Source organism: Vulpes lagopus, chromosome 5 (genome assembly GCF_018345385.1).
Source record: "Vulpes lagopus strain Blue_001 chromosome 5, ASM1834538v1, whole genome shotgun sequence".
Taxonomy (NCBI): Eukaryota; Metazoa; Chordata; class Mammalia; order Carnivora; family Canidae; genus Vulpes; species Vulpes lagopus.
The window spans coordinates 72,844,684-72,855,354 of NC_054828.1; positions in this window are offsets into that span (position 1 = coordinate 72,844,684).

A 10,671-nucleotide genomic window follows, 5' to 3' on the forward strand; every position below is an offset into this window, starting at 1 on the left:
ATTTCCCTTATCACAATACACTCTGTCTCCATACATATCATTGCAAATGGAAATATTTCATTCTTTTTGATGACTAATATTCCATTATTTAGATATATCTTTATATAAATATATTCCATTATACATCTCTATCATCTATCTATCTATCTACATATACATACCATGTCTTCCTTATCAAAGTTTAATCAAACTCATGTATCAGTTCTAAAACTTTTTTGGTGGTGCATTTAGGGTTTTCCATATAGAGTATCATGTCATCTGCAAATAGTGAAAGATTGACTTCTTCCTTGAAGATTTGGATGTCTTTTATTTCTTCGTGTTGTCTGACTACTGGGCCTAGGACTTGCATTACTATGCTAAATAACACTGGTAAGAGTTTGCAACCCTGTGTTGTTACTGACTACAGAGGAAAAGCTCTCAGTTTTTACCCATTGAGGATATTAGTTGTGGGTCTTTTGCAGATGGCTTACGATGTTGAGGTATGTTCCATATATCCTTAATTTGTGAAGGGTTTTTATCAAGAATGGACACTGTATTTTGTCAAATGCTGTATCTGCATCTATTGAGAAGATCATATGGTTCTTATCCGTTCTTTTATTAATGTGGCGTATCACATTGATTTGTGAGTATTGAACCACCTCTACAACCCGGGAATAAAATCCACTTGACCCTGATGAAAGATTCTTCTAATGTACTGTTGGATTCAGTTTGCTAGTATCTTGTCTTTTGTTTTTTGTTTTGTTTTGTTTTGTTTTACTTTTGAACTATTAAATTACTTTTTATAATTTGGGGATATAACAAAGCACATGAACACACAAAGTACATTTTAAAACATAAGCAAAAACATGCTTAAACTGGCCTCTTTAATTAAAGCCGTTCTGAAATCTTTAAGAATGTAATTTTTAACATAATGAGATGTCTGTGACAGCCATAATTAATGCCATATTTCAAATCTGTGAAAGATAGGGAACAAAGTTGTTTATCACCCTTTCCCCCTGAAACCACCAGGAGGTTTCTACAGTTGATTAAACTGTCCTTGGAAATATTTCAGTGTTCCACAAGAGAGTCTTTTTGTTTTGTTTTGTTTTTTTATTAGTTTCAGAGGTAGAAGTTAGTGATTCATCAGTTGCATGTAACACCCAGTGCTCATTACATCAAGTACCCTCCTTAAGGCTTATCACCCAATTATCCCTTCCCCTCACCGACCACCCCACCCCTCAGTAACCTTCAGTTTATTTCCTAGAGTTCAGCATATCTTATAATTTGCCTCCCTCTCTATTTTCATCTCATTTTATTTTCCTTCCCTGCTCTATGGTATTCTGTTTTGTTTATTAAATGCCACATATGGGTGAAATTGTATCATATTTGTTTTTCTCTAACTTATTTCACCTAGCATAATACCCTATAGTTCCATCCCTGCCATTGGAAATGGCAAGATTTCATTCTTTTTGATGAATGAGTAATATTCTTGTATTATATATATATGCCACATCTTCTTCATCCATTCATCTGTCAATGAACATCTGGGCTCTTTCCATATTGTATCTTGTTGAGAATTTTTGCATCCATGTTCATCAGGGATATAAGCTTATAATTCTCCTTTTGAGTGGAGCCTTTGTCTGGTTTTGGAATCATGGTAATGCTGGCCTCATAGAATGAGTTTGGAAGTTTTCCTCCCATTTCTTTCTTTCTTTCTTTCTTTCTTTCTTGGGAGGAAGAATAGGTATTCTTCTTCAAATATTTCGTGGAAGTCATCTGGCCCTGGACTTTTGTGTGTTGCGAGAGTTTTATTATTGATTCTATTTTCCTCCTTTGATTTTGGTAGTTTGTATGTTTCTAGAAATTTATCCATTTCTTCCAGATTGTTCAATTTGTTGGTATATAATTTTTAAACAATATTCTCTTACAATTGTTTGCATTTCTGTGGTGTTAGTTGTGATTTCTCCTCTCTCATTCATAATTTGATTTATTTGGATCCTTTCTCTTTTCTTTTTGATAAGTCTAGCTAGGGGTTGATCATTTTTATTGATTCTTCCAAGGAATCTAATGTACTGGTCTTTTAGTTTCTCTATCATTTAATTCTGCTCTAGTATTTATTATTTCCCATCTTCTGCTGCCTTTAAGTTTCATTTTGTTGTTCTTTTACCAGCTCCCATAGGCGTAAGGTTAGATTACATATTTGAGATTCTTCTCGCTTCCTGAGGTAGTCTGTATTGCTATACACTTCCCTCATGTGACCACTTTTGCTCAGTCCCAAAGGTTTTGGACCATTCTGTTTTCATTTTCATTTGTTTCCATGTATTTTAAAATTTCTTCCTTAACTTTCTGGTTGACCCATTCATTCCTTGGTAGGATGTTTTTTAATTTCCATGGTATTTGTCGTCATTTAAATTTTTTTTCTTTTGGTTGACTTCAAGTTCCACAGTATAGCAGTAAGAGAGTATGCATGGGATAATCTCAATCTTTTTGTTCTTGATAAGGTCTGATTTGTGACCCAGTATGTGATCAATTCTGGAGAATGTCCCATATGCACTAGAAAAGAATGTGTATTCTCTTGCTTTGGGATGAAATGTTCTGAATATAGCTGTTGAATCCATCTGGTCCAGGGTTTCATTCAAAGCCATTATTTCTTTGTTGATTTTCTTCTTAGCGGATTTGTCCATATGTGGGGTCCCCTACTATTATTCTATAATTATCAATGAATTCCTTTATCTTTGTTACTCTTTTATATATGTGGGTGCTCCTTATTTGGGAGCATAAATATTTACAATTGTTAGATCTTCTTGTTGGATGGACCCCTGTATTATGATATAGTGCCCTTCTTCATCTCTTGTTACAGTCTTTGGTTTAAAATCTAGCTTGTCTAAGATTTCTAGAACTCATACAGCAATCTGGCAGTGTGGCAGGATACAAAATCAATGCCCAGAAGTCAGTGGCATTTCTATACACTAACAATGAGGCTGAAGAAATAGAAATTAAGGAGTCAATACCATTTACAATTGCACCCAAAACCATAAGATACCTAGGAATAAATCTAACCAAAGAGGAAAAGGATCTATACCCCAAAAACTACAGAACACTTCTGAAAGAAATGGAGGAAGACACAGAGATGGAAAAATATTCCATGCTCATGGATTGGAAGAATTAATATTGTGAAAATGTGCAATATTACCCAGGGCAATTTATACGTTTAATGCAATCCCTATCAAAATACCATGGACTTTCTTCCGAGAGTTGGAACAAATTATTTTAAGATTTGTATGGAATCAGAAAAGACCCCAAATAGCCAGGGGAATATTTAAAAAGGAAACCATAGCATTACAATGCCAGATTTCAGGTTGTACTACAAAGCTGTGGTCATCAAGACAGTGTGGTACTGGCACAAAAACAGACACATAGATCAATGGAACAGAATAGAGAACCCAGAAGTGGACCCTCAACTTTATGGTCAACTAATATTTGACAAAGGAGGAAAGACTATCCACTGGAAAAAAGACAGTCTCTTCAATAAATGGTGCTGGGAAAATTGGACATCCACATGCAGAAGAATGAAACTAGACCACTCTCTTGCACCATACACAAAGATAAACTCAAAATGGATGAAAGATCTAAATGTGAGACAAGATTCTATCAATATCCTAGAGGAGAACACAGGCAATACCCTTTTTGAACTTGGCCTCAGTAACTTCTTGCAAGATACATCTATGAAGGCCAGAGAAACAAAAGCAAAAATAAACTATTGGGACTTCATCAAGATAAGAAGCTTTTGCACAGCAAAAGAGACAGTCAACAAAACTAAAAGACAACCTACAGAATGGGAGAAGATATTTGCAAATGACATATCAGATAAAGGGCTAATATCCAAGATCTATACAGAACTTATTAAACTCAACAGCAAAGAAACAAACAATCCAATCATGAAATGGGCAAAAGACATGAGCAGAAATCTCACAGAGGAAAACATAGATATGGCCAACAAGCACATGAGAAAATGCTCCGCATCACTTGCCATCAGGGAAATACAAATCAAAACCACAATGAGATACCACCTCACACCAGTGAGAATGGGGACAATTAACAAGGCAGGAAACAACAAATGTTGGAGAGGATGTTGAGAAATGGGAACCCTCTTGCACTGTTGGTGGGAATGTGAACTGGTGCAGCCACTCTGGAAAACCGTGTGGAGGTTCCTCAAAGAGTTAAAAATAGATCTGCCCTACGACCCGGCAATTGCACTGCTGGGGATTTACCCCAAAGGATACAGATGCAGTGAAATGACACCGGGACACCTGCACCCCAATGTTTATAGCAGCAATGTCCACAATAGTCAAATTGTGGAAGGAACTTCATTGTCCATCAAAAGATGAATGGATAAAGAAGATGTGGTCTATGTATACAATGGAATATTACTCAGCCATTAGAAACGACAAATACGGGGATCCCTGGGTGGCGCAGCAGTTTGGCACCTGCCTTTGTCCCAGGGCCCGATCCTGGAGACCCGGGATCGAGTCCCATGTTGGGCTCCCGGTGCATGGAGCCTGCTTCTCCCTCTGCCTGTGTCTCTGCCTCTCTTTCTCTGTGTGTGTGTGTGACTATCATAAATAAATAAAAGTAAAAAAAAAATTTAGAAACGACAAATACCCACCATTTGCTTCGACGTGGATGGAACTGGAGGGTATTATGCTGAGTGATTATGCTGAGTGAAATAAGTCAATTGGAGAAGCACAAACATTATATGGTCTCATTCATTTGGGGAATATAAAAAATAGTGAAAGGGAATAAAGGGGAAAGGAGAAAAAATGAGTGGGAAATATCAGAAAGGGAGGCGGAGCATGGACGACTCCTAACTCTGGGAAGTGGGCTTGGGGTGGTGGAAGGGGAGGTGGGTGGGGGGTGGGGGTGACTGGGTGATGGGCACTGAGGTGGGCACTTGATGGGATGAGCACTGGGTGTTATTCTATATGCTGACAAATTGAACACCAATAAAAAATAAATTTATTTTAAAAAATAAAAGCCTCTTAATGATAGAGAACAAACTAAGGGTTACTTGAGGGAGGTGGATGAGGGATGGACTAGATGGGTGATAGGTATAAAGATGGCACTTGCAATGAGCAATGGGTGTTATATGCAAGTGTCGAATCACTGAATTCTACTCCAGAAACCAATATTGCATTGTATGTTAACTAATAAATTTAAGTTTAAAAAGATAATTTTTTAAATATATTTTTTCTTTATTTCTAGTCAGTATTTATCTGGATCAAAATTAATGTCTGTTTTTGTTTTACGTTTTTCTTTGTATATCTCACATATACAGTTTGAATACTATTTCACAGAAATATCATGTTATTACTTATTTAAAGAAAACAATCTCAGGGGCACCTGAGTGGCTGGCTCAGTGGGTTAAGCACCCAACTCTTGATTTCAGCACAGGTCATGATCTCAGTGTTGTGAAATTGAGCCCCATGTGGGGCTCTGTGCTCAGCAGGGAGTCTGCTTGAGATTGTCCCTCTCTCTTTCCCTCTGCTCCTCCCTTTGCTCACCCTCTCTCTCCCCCTTTCTCTCTTAAAAAGGAAACAATTTTAAATATTTTTGTGCATGTTGCAATTTTCTAATTATTATACCTTGCCTTATTATTTTTCTTTATTAATTTTTGCTTTTGATATATAATGTTGCCTAAAAGTAAATGTTTTATACCTTAAAGCAATTAATTGCTTTTCTCAGCTATTATTGAACTGTAGTCAGAAACTGGTTTTGAGAGGCACCTGGGTGGCTCAGTGGTTGAGCATCTATCTGCCTTTGGCTCAGGGAGTGACCCAGGGTCCTGGGATCAAGTCCTGCATTGGGTTCCTTATGAGAAGCCTGCTTCTCCCTCTGCCTATGTCTCTGCTTCTCTCTCTCCATGTCTCTCATGAATAAATAAATAAAATCTTTAAAGAGGAAAAAAATAGTGAAAGAGAATAAAGGGGAAAGGAGAAAAAATGAGTGGGAAATATCAGAAAGGGAGACAGAACATGAGAGACTCCTAGTTCTGGGAAAGATCTAGGCGTGGTGGAAGGGGAGGTGGGAGGGGGTGGGGGTGACTGAGTCACGGGCACTGAGGGGGGCACTTGATGGGATGAGCACTGGGTGTTATTCTATATGTTGGCAAACTGAACACCAATAAAAAATAAATTTATAAATCAATCAATCAATCAATCAATCTAGCTTGTCTGAGTATGGCTACTCCAGATTTCTTTTGATATCCATTAGCTTGATAAATGCTTCTCCATCCCCTCACATTTAATCTTCAGGAGTCTAAAATGAGTCTCTCGTAAGCAACATATAGATGGGTCTCTTTTTTTAATCCATTCTGACACCCTGTGTCTTTTGATTGGAGCTTTTAGTCCATTTACATTTAGAGTGATTATTGATAGATAGAATTTAGTGCCATTTCATTACTTTTTTTGTCATTGTTTCTAGAGATATTTCTCTGTTATTTTCTATCTTTGTAACTTTTGGTCTTTCCTTCCCACTCAAAGAATCTCCTTTACTATTTCTTGGGGGCCAGTTTAGTGGTAATGAACTCCTTTAATTTTTGCTTGAGAAACTTTCTCTCTCCTCTATTTTGAATGATAGCCTTGCTAAATAAAGTATTCTTGGCTGCAGAATTTTCCCACTTAACACATTTAATATGTCACGCTACTCTTTTCTGACTTACCAAGTTTCTGTGGAGAGATCTGTAGCTGGCTTTATAGTCTTCCCTTTTAAATTAGGGCCTTCTTTTGTCTTTCTGGTTTTAGGATTTTTTTTTCTTGCTGTTTTTAGGACTTTTTTCTTTATCACTATAATTTGCAAATTTTACTACAGTATGTCTTGGTGTTGACCTGTTTTGTTGATTTTGATGGCATTCTCTGTGCTTCCTGGACTTGGATATCTATTTCCTTCCCCAGATTAGGGAAGTTTTCAGCTATCATTATTTCCTCAAATAAACCTTCTACCCCCTTTTCTTATTCTGATTTTTCTAGGACTCTTATGATAAGAAAGTTATTATATTTGATGGAGTTACTAAGTTTCCTACATGTATTGTTGTGATCCATAATTTTATCTTTGTTCAGCTTCATCATTTTCCATAATTCTATCTTCTATATCACTTATTCATTTCTCTGCTTCTTCCATTCTTCTGGTCATTACTTAGTTTCAAATGTCAGTCACACATTTTCCATTTCTGCCTCATTTTTTTTAGCTCTTTTATCTTTGCAGTAAAGGTCTCCCTGCTGCCTTCCATGCTCTTCTGAAGCCCAGAGAGTATCCTTACGATTATTGCTTTATATTCTCCATCAAGCATATTACTTATATCTGTTCTGATTAGATCTCTTACAGTGACCTCTTCTTGTTCTTCTTTTGGAGTGAATTCCTCTATCTTGGCTTTTTGTCTAGGTCTTTGTCTTCTTCTCTACGTTAGAAAAGCCTGTTATGTTTCCTACTCTTGAAAGTAATGGCTTTATTAAGAAGAGGTCATGTAGTGTCCAGAGCCTAGCACTTCAAGGAGTCTCTCTGGTGTGTGCTACATGTACTCTGCTGTGTTTTGACTGTTCTGTCCCTCAGATGAGTTGTCTGCACAGGTTCTCCTTGCCTACAGTGGGCACTGTTTGGACCTTGGCCAAGGTGTTGTGAGGGGTTTTAATTGTTGTTTTGTTTTGTTTTGTCTTATTATTGAAGTTTGGTTTGAGTTTTTTTTTTAATTTTATTTATTTATTCATGAGAGAGACACAGAGAGAGGGAGAAGCAGGCTCCATGCAGGGAGCCCAATGTGGGACTTGATCCCAGGACTCCAGGAACATGGCCTGGGCTGAGGGCAGGCGCTAAACCGCTGAGCCACCCAGGTGTCCCATTGATTTGAGTTTTGACCAGGTGTGTGCTGGTCTGCTTGTTAAACAAGACTTGAAGCTACTTCTATTAGAACTGAAGGCTTACAAGACTCTATGGTCAGTAGATATGGTGAGTGCAGAGGTTTCTACTGATTTTGTGGGAACTGGCCTGCTTCACTGGTCCTTAGACCTTCTTGCCCAAGAAAAGCAGTATTAGCAAAGTACTGGGAGCAGGTTAGGTAGCCAGTGCTATTGCTGTATTGGGTTGGTTTGTCTTGAGGGGTGGAGAAGGGAAAGGATGCCAGCAAGTTACTCTGTCCCCCAAGAGGGGAGTGCTTGTTGCTCTCAGGGAAGCATTCCCAGAAGAGTGAATAATTTCCCCCGCATATGCCCCGGGCAGTTTTCAGATTGCTATTTTCACACTGTCTCCTTCGGTTTCCTTGCCTGCCTGGAACTGCACAGTGCACTTCAGGCTTTATCCCAGCCAAGCCTGCTGACTTTTAAAACTCCAAACTTTAGTTATCTGGCATGGCAGGGACCTGTGCTGAACCTTCTCCTGGGGGAGTGTCTCACTACACTGAGACTGATGCAGGTTTGACAAGGGCAGTTGTGCCAGAGTGCAGAAACATGGGATTTGGAGCAAAACAAGCTAAACAACCAGTGTCAAATTTAGCCTCCCTCAGCAGGTGTCTCTGAGCTTCTGGGGGCAGGGGAGAGAAATGGCACCTGCCTACTCTTTTGTCCCCTGAGAGACAACTCTGTGAACATCCCTTCTCACGGATGTGCTCCAAGAAGACTCAACAGTCTCTCCCTGTGCACCTTAGGTATTCCTCAGATCATGATGTCTGCCTCTGGGATGCTTGCCTACCTTCTCTTCAGGAACAGTGCGTGGCCATCAGGGCTCTATCCCAGTGAAGATTGCAGACCTCTAAAATGCCTGTCTTTGAGCCCTGCTGGTTGCAAAACTCATGAAAATCAGCCCTTCTCATTTTCCCAGCCAGTGGCTTTAGGGAAGTGTTCTCCTTGTGCATTCCCCTGTGTGCTCCTCATCCTCTCTCCCTTTTTTCCATGACCAGGGCTTCCTCCCCTCTGTAGCACTTGTGATCCATTTCTCCCCCAAACCATTTCCTACCTTCCTTAGGTAGGAATGTGGCCTCTTCTCTCCCTCTGGTTGTGTAGTTTGTTCCTTTAGTCCTCAGGTTGATTTCTTAGATATTCAGAATGATTTGATAGTTATAGTTGTGTTTGAGGGACAGGCAAGCCTAGCGTCCTCCACTATACTGCCATCTTAGCTCCCCTCATTCTTTTTTATGGTTGAATGATATCTCATTGTGTATAACCACCACATTTCTTTATTCATTAGTCCAGTGAACATTAGATTGTTTCCTTATCTTGACTATTGTGAATAATGCTGCAATGAACATAGGGATGCATATATCTTTTTAAGCTTATGTATTCATTTTGCATAAATACCCAAAAGTGAAATTGCTAGATAATACAATAGTTCTACTTTTAATTTTTTGAGAAACCTCCATACTTTTTTCCATAGTGGCTGCATCAATTTACATTTCCATCAACAATGCACAAGGGTTTCATCTTCTCCACATCCTTGCCAATACTTGTTATTTCTTGTTTTTTTTTTTATAATATTCATTCTAACAGGTGTGAGTGGAAAATCTCATTGTCTGATCATTACTGATGTAGAGTGTCTTCTTATATATCTGTTGCCTACTTGTATGTCTTTGGGAAAATGGCTATTCAGATCTTCTACCCATTTTTTAATCCGTTGTTATTTTGCTATTGAGTTGTATGAGTTATTTACATATTTTGGCTATCAACCCCTTATCAAACATATGATTTGCAAATATTCTCTTCCATTCAATTGCTCGCCTTTTCATTCTGTTGATGGTTTCTTTTGTTGTGTAGGTTTTAGTTTGATGTAGTCCCATCTGTTTATTTTTACCTTTGTTGCTTTTACTTTCACTGTAAGATTCAAAACATCCTCACCAAAACCCATGTCAAAGAGCTTACTGCCTAGGGATCCCTGGGTGGCGCAGCGGTTTGGCGCCTGCCTTTGGCCCAGGGCGCGATCCTGGAGATCCGGGATCGAATCCCACGTCAGGCTCCCGGTGCATGGAGCCTGCTTCTCCCTCTGCCTGTGTCTCTGCCTCTCTCTCTCTCTCTCACTGTGTTCCTATCATAAATAAATAAAAAATTAAAAAAAAAAGAGCTTACTGCCTAGGTTTCCTTCTAAAAGTTTTATGGTTTCAGGTCTTATGTTCAAGTCTTTCATCCATTTAGATTTAATTTTTGTGTATGTTATAGACTAGTGATCCAGTTTCATTCTTTTGCATATGGCTGTCCAATTTTTCCAGCACCATCTAAATAATAGACTGTCATTTCCCACAGATCATCTAAGCAGAAGATCGACAAGGAAATAAGGACTTTGAATGACACACTGGACCAGATGGACTTCATAGATATATTCAGAGAATTTCATCCTAAAGCAGAAGAATACACACTCTTTTCAAGTGCACATGGAACATTATCCAGAATAGATCACATACTGGGTCACAAATCAGGTCTCAATCAGGACAAAAGATTGAAATCATACCATCCATATTTTCAGACCACAACACTATAAAACTGGAAGTCAACCAAAGAAGAAATTTGGAAGGACTACAAATATATGGAGGTTAAAGAACAAGCTACTAAAGAATGAATAGGTCAACCAGGAAATTAATTTTTTTAAATACATGGAAAATAAAAGTGAAAATACCACTGCAGAAGAAATTAAGATGGCAGAGGAGTAGAGGACCCTAAG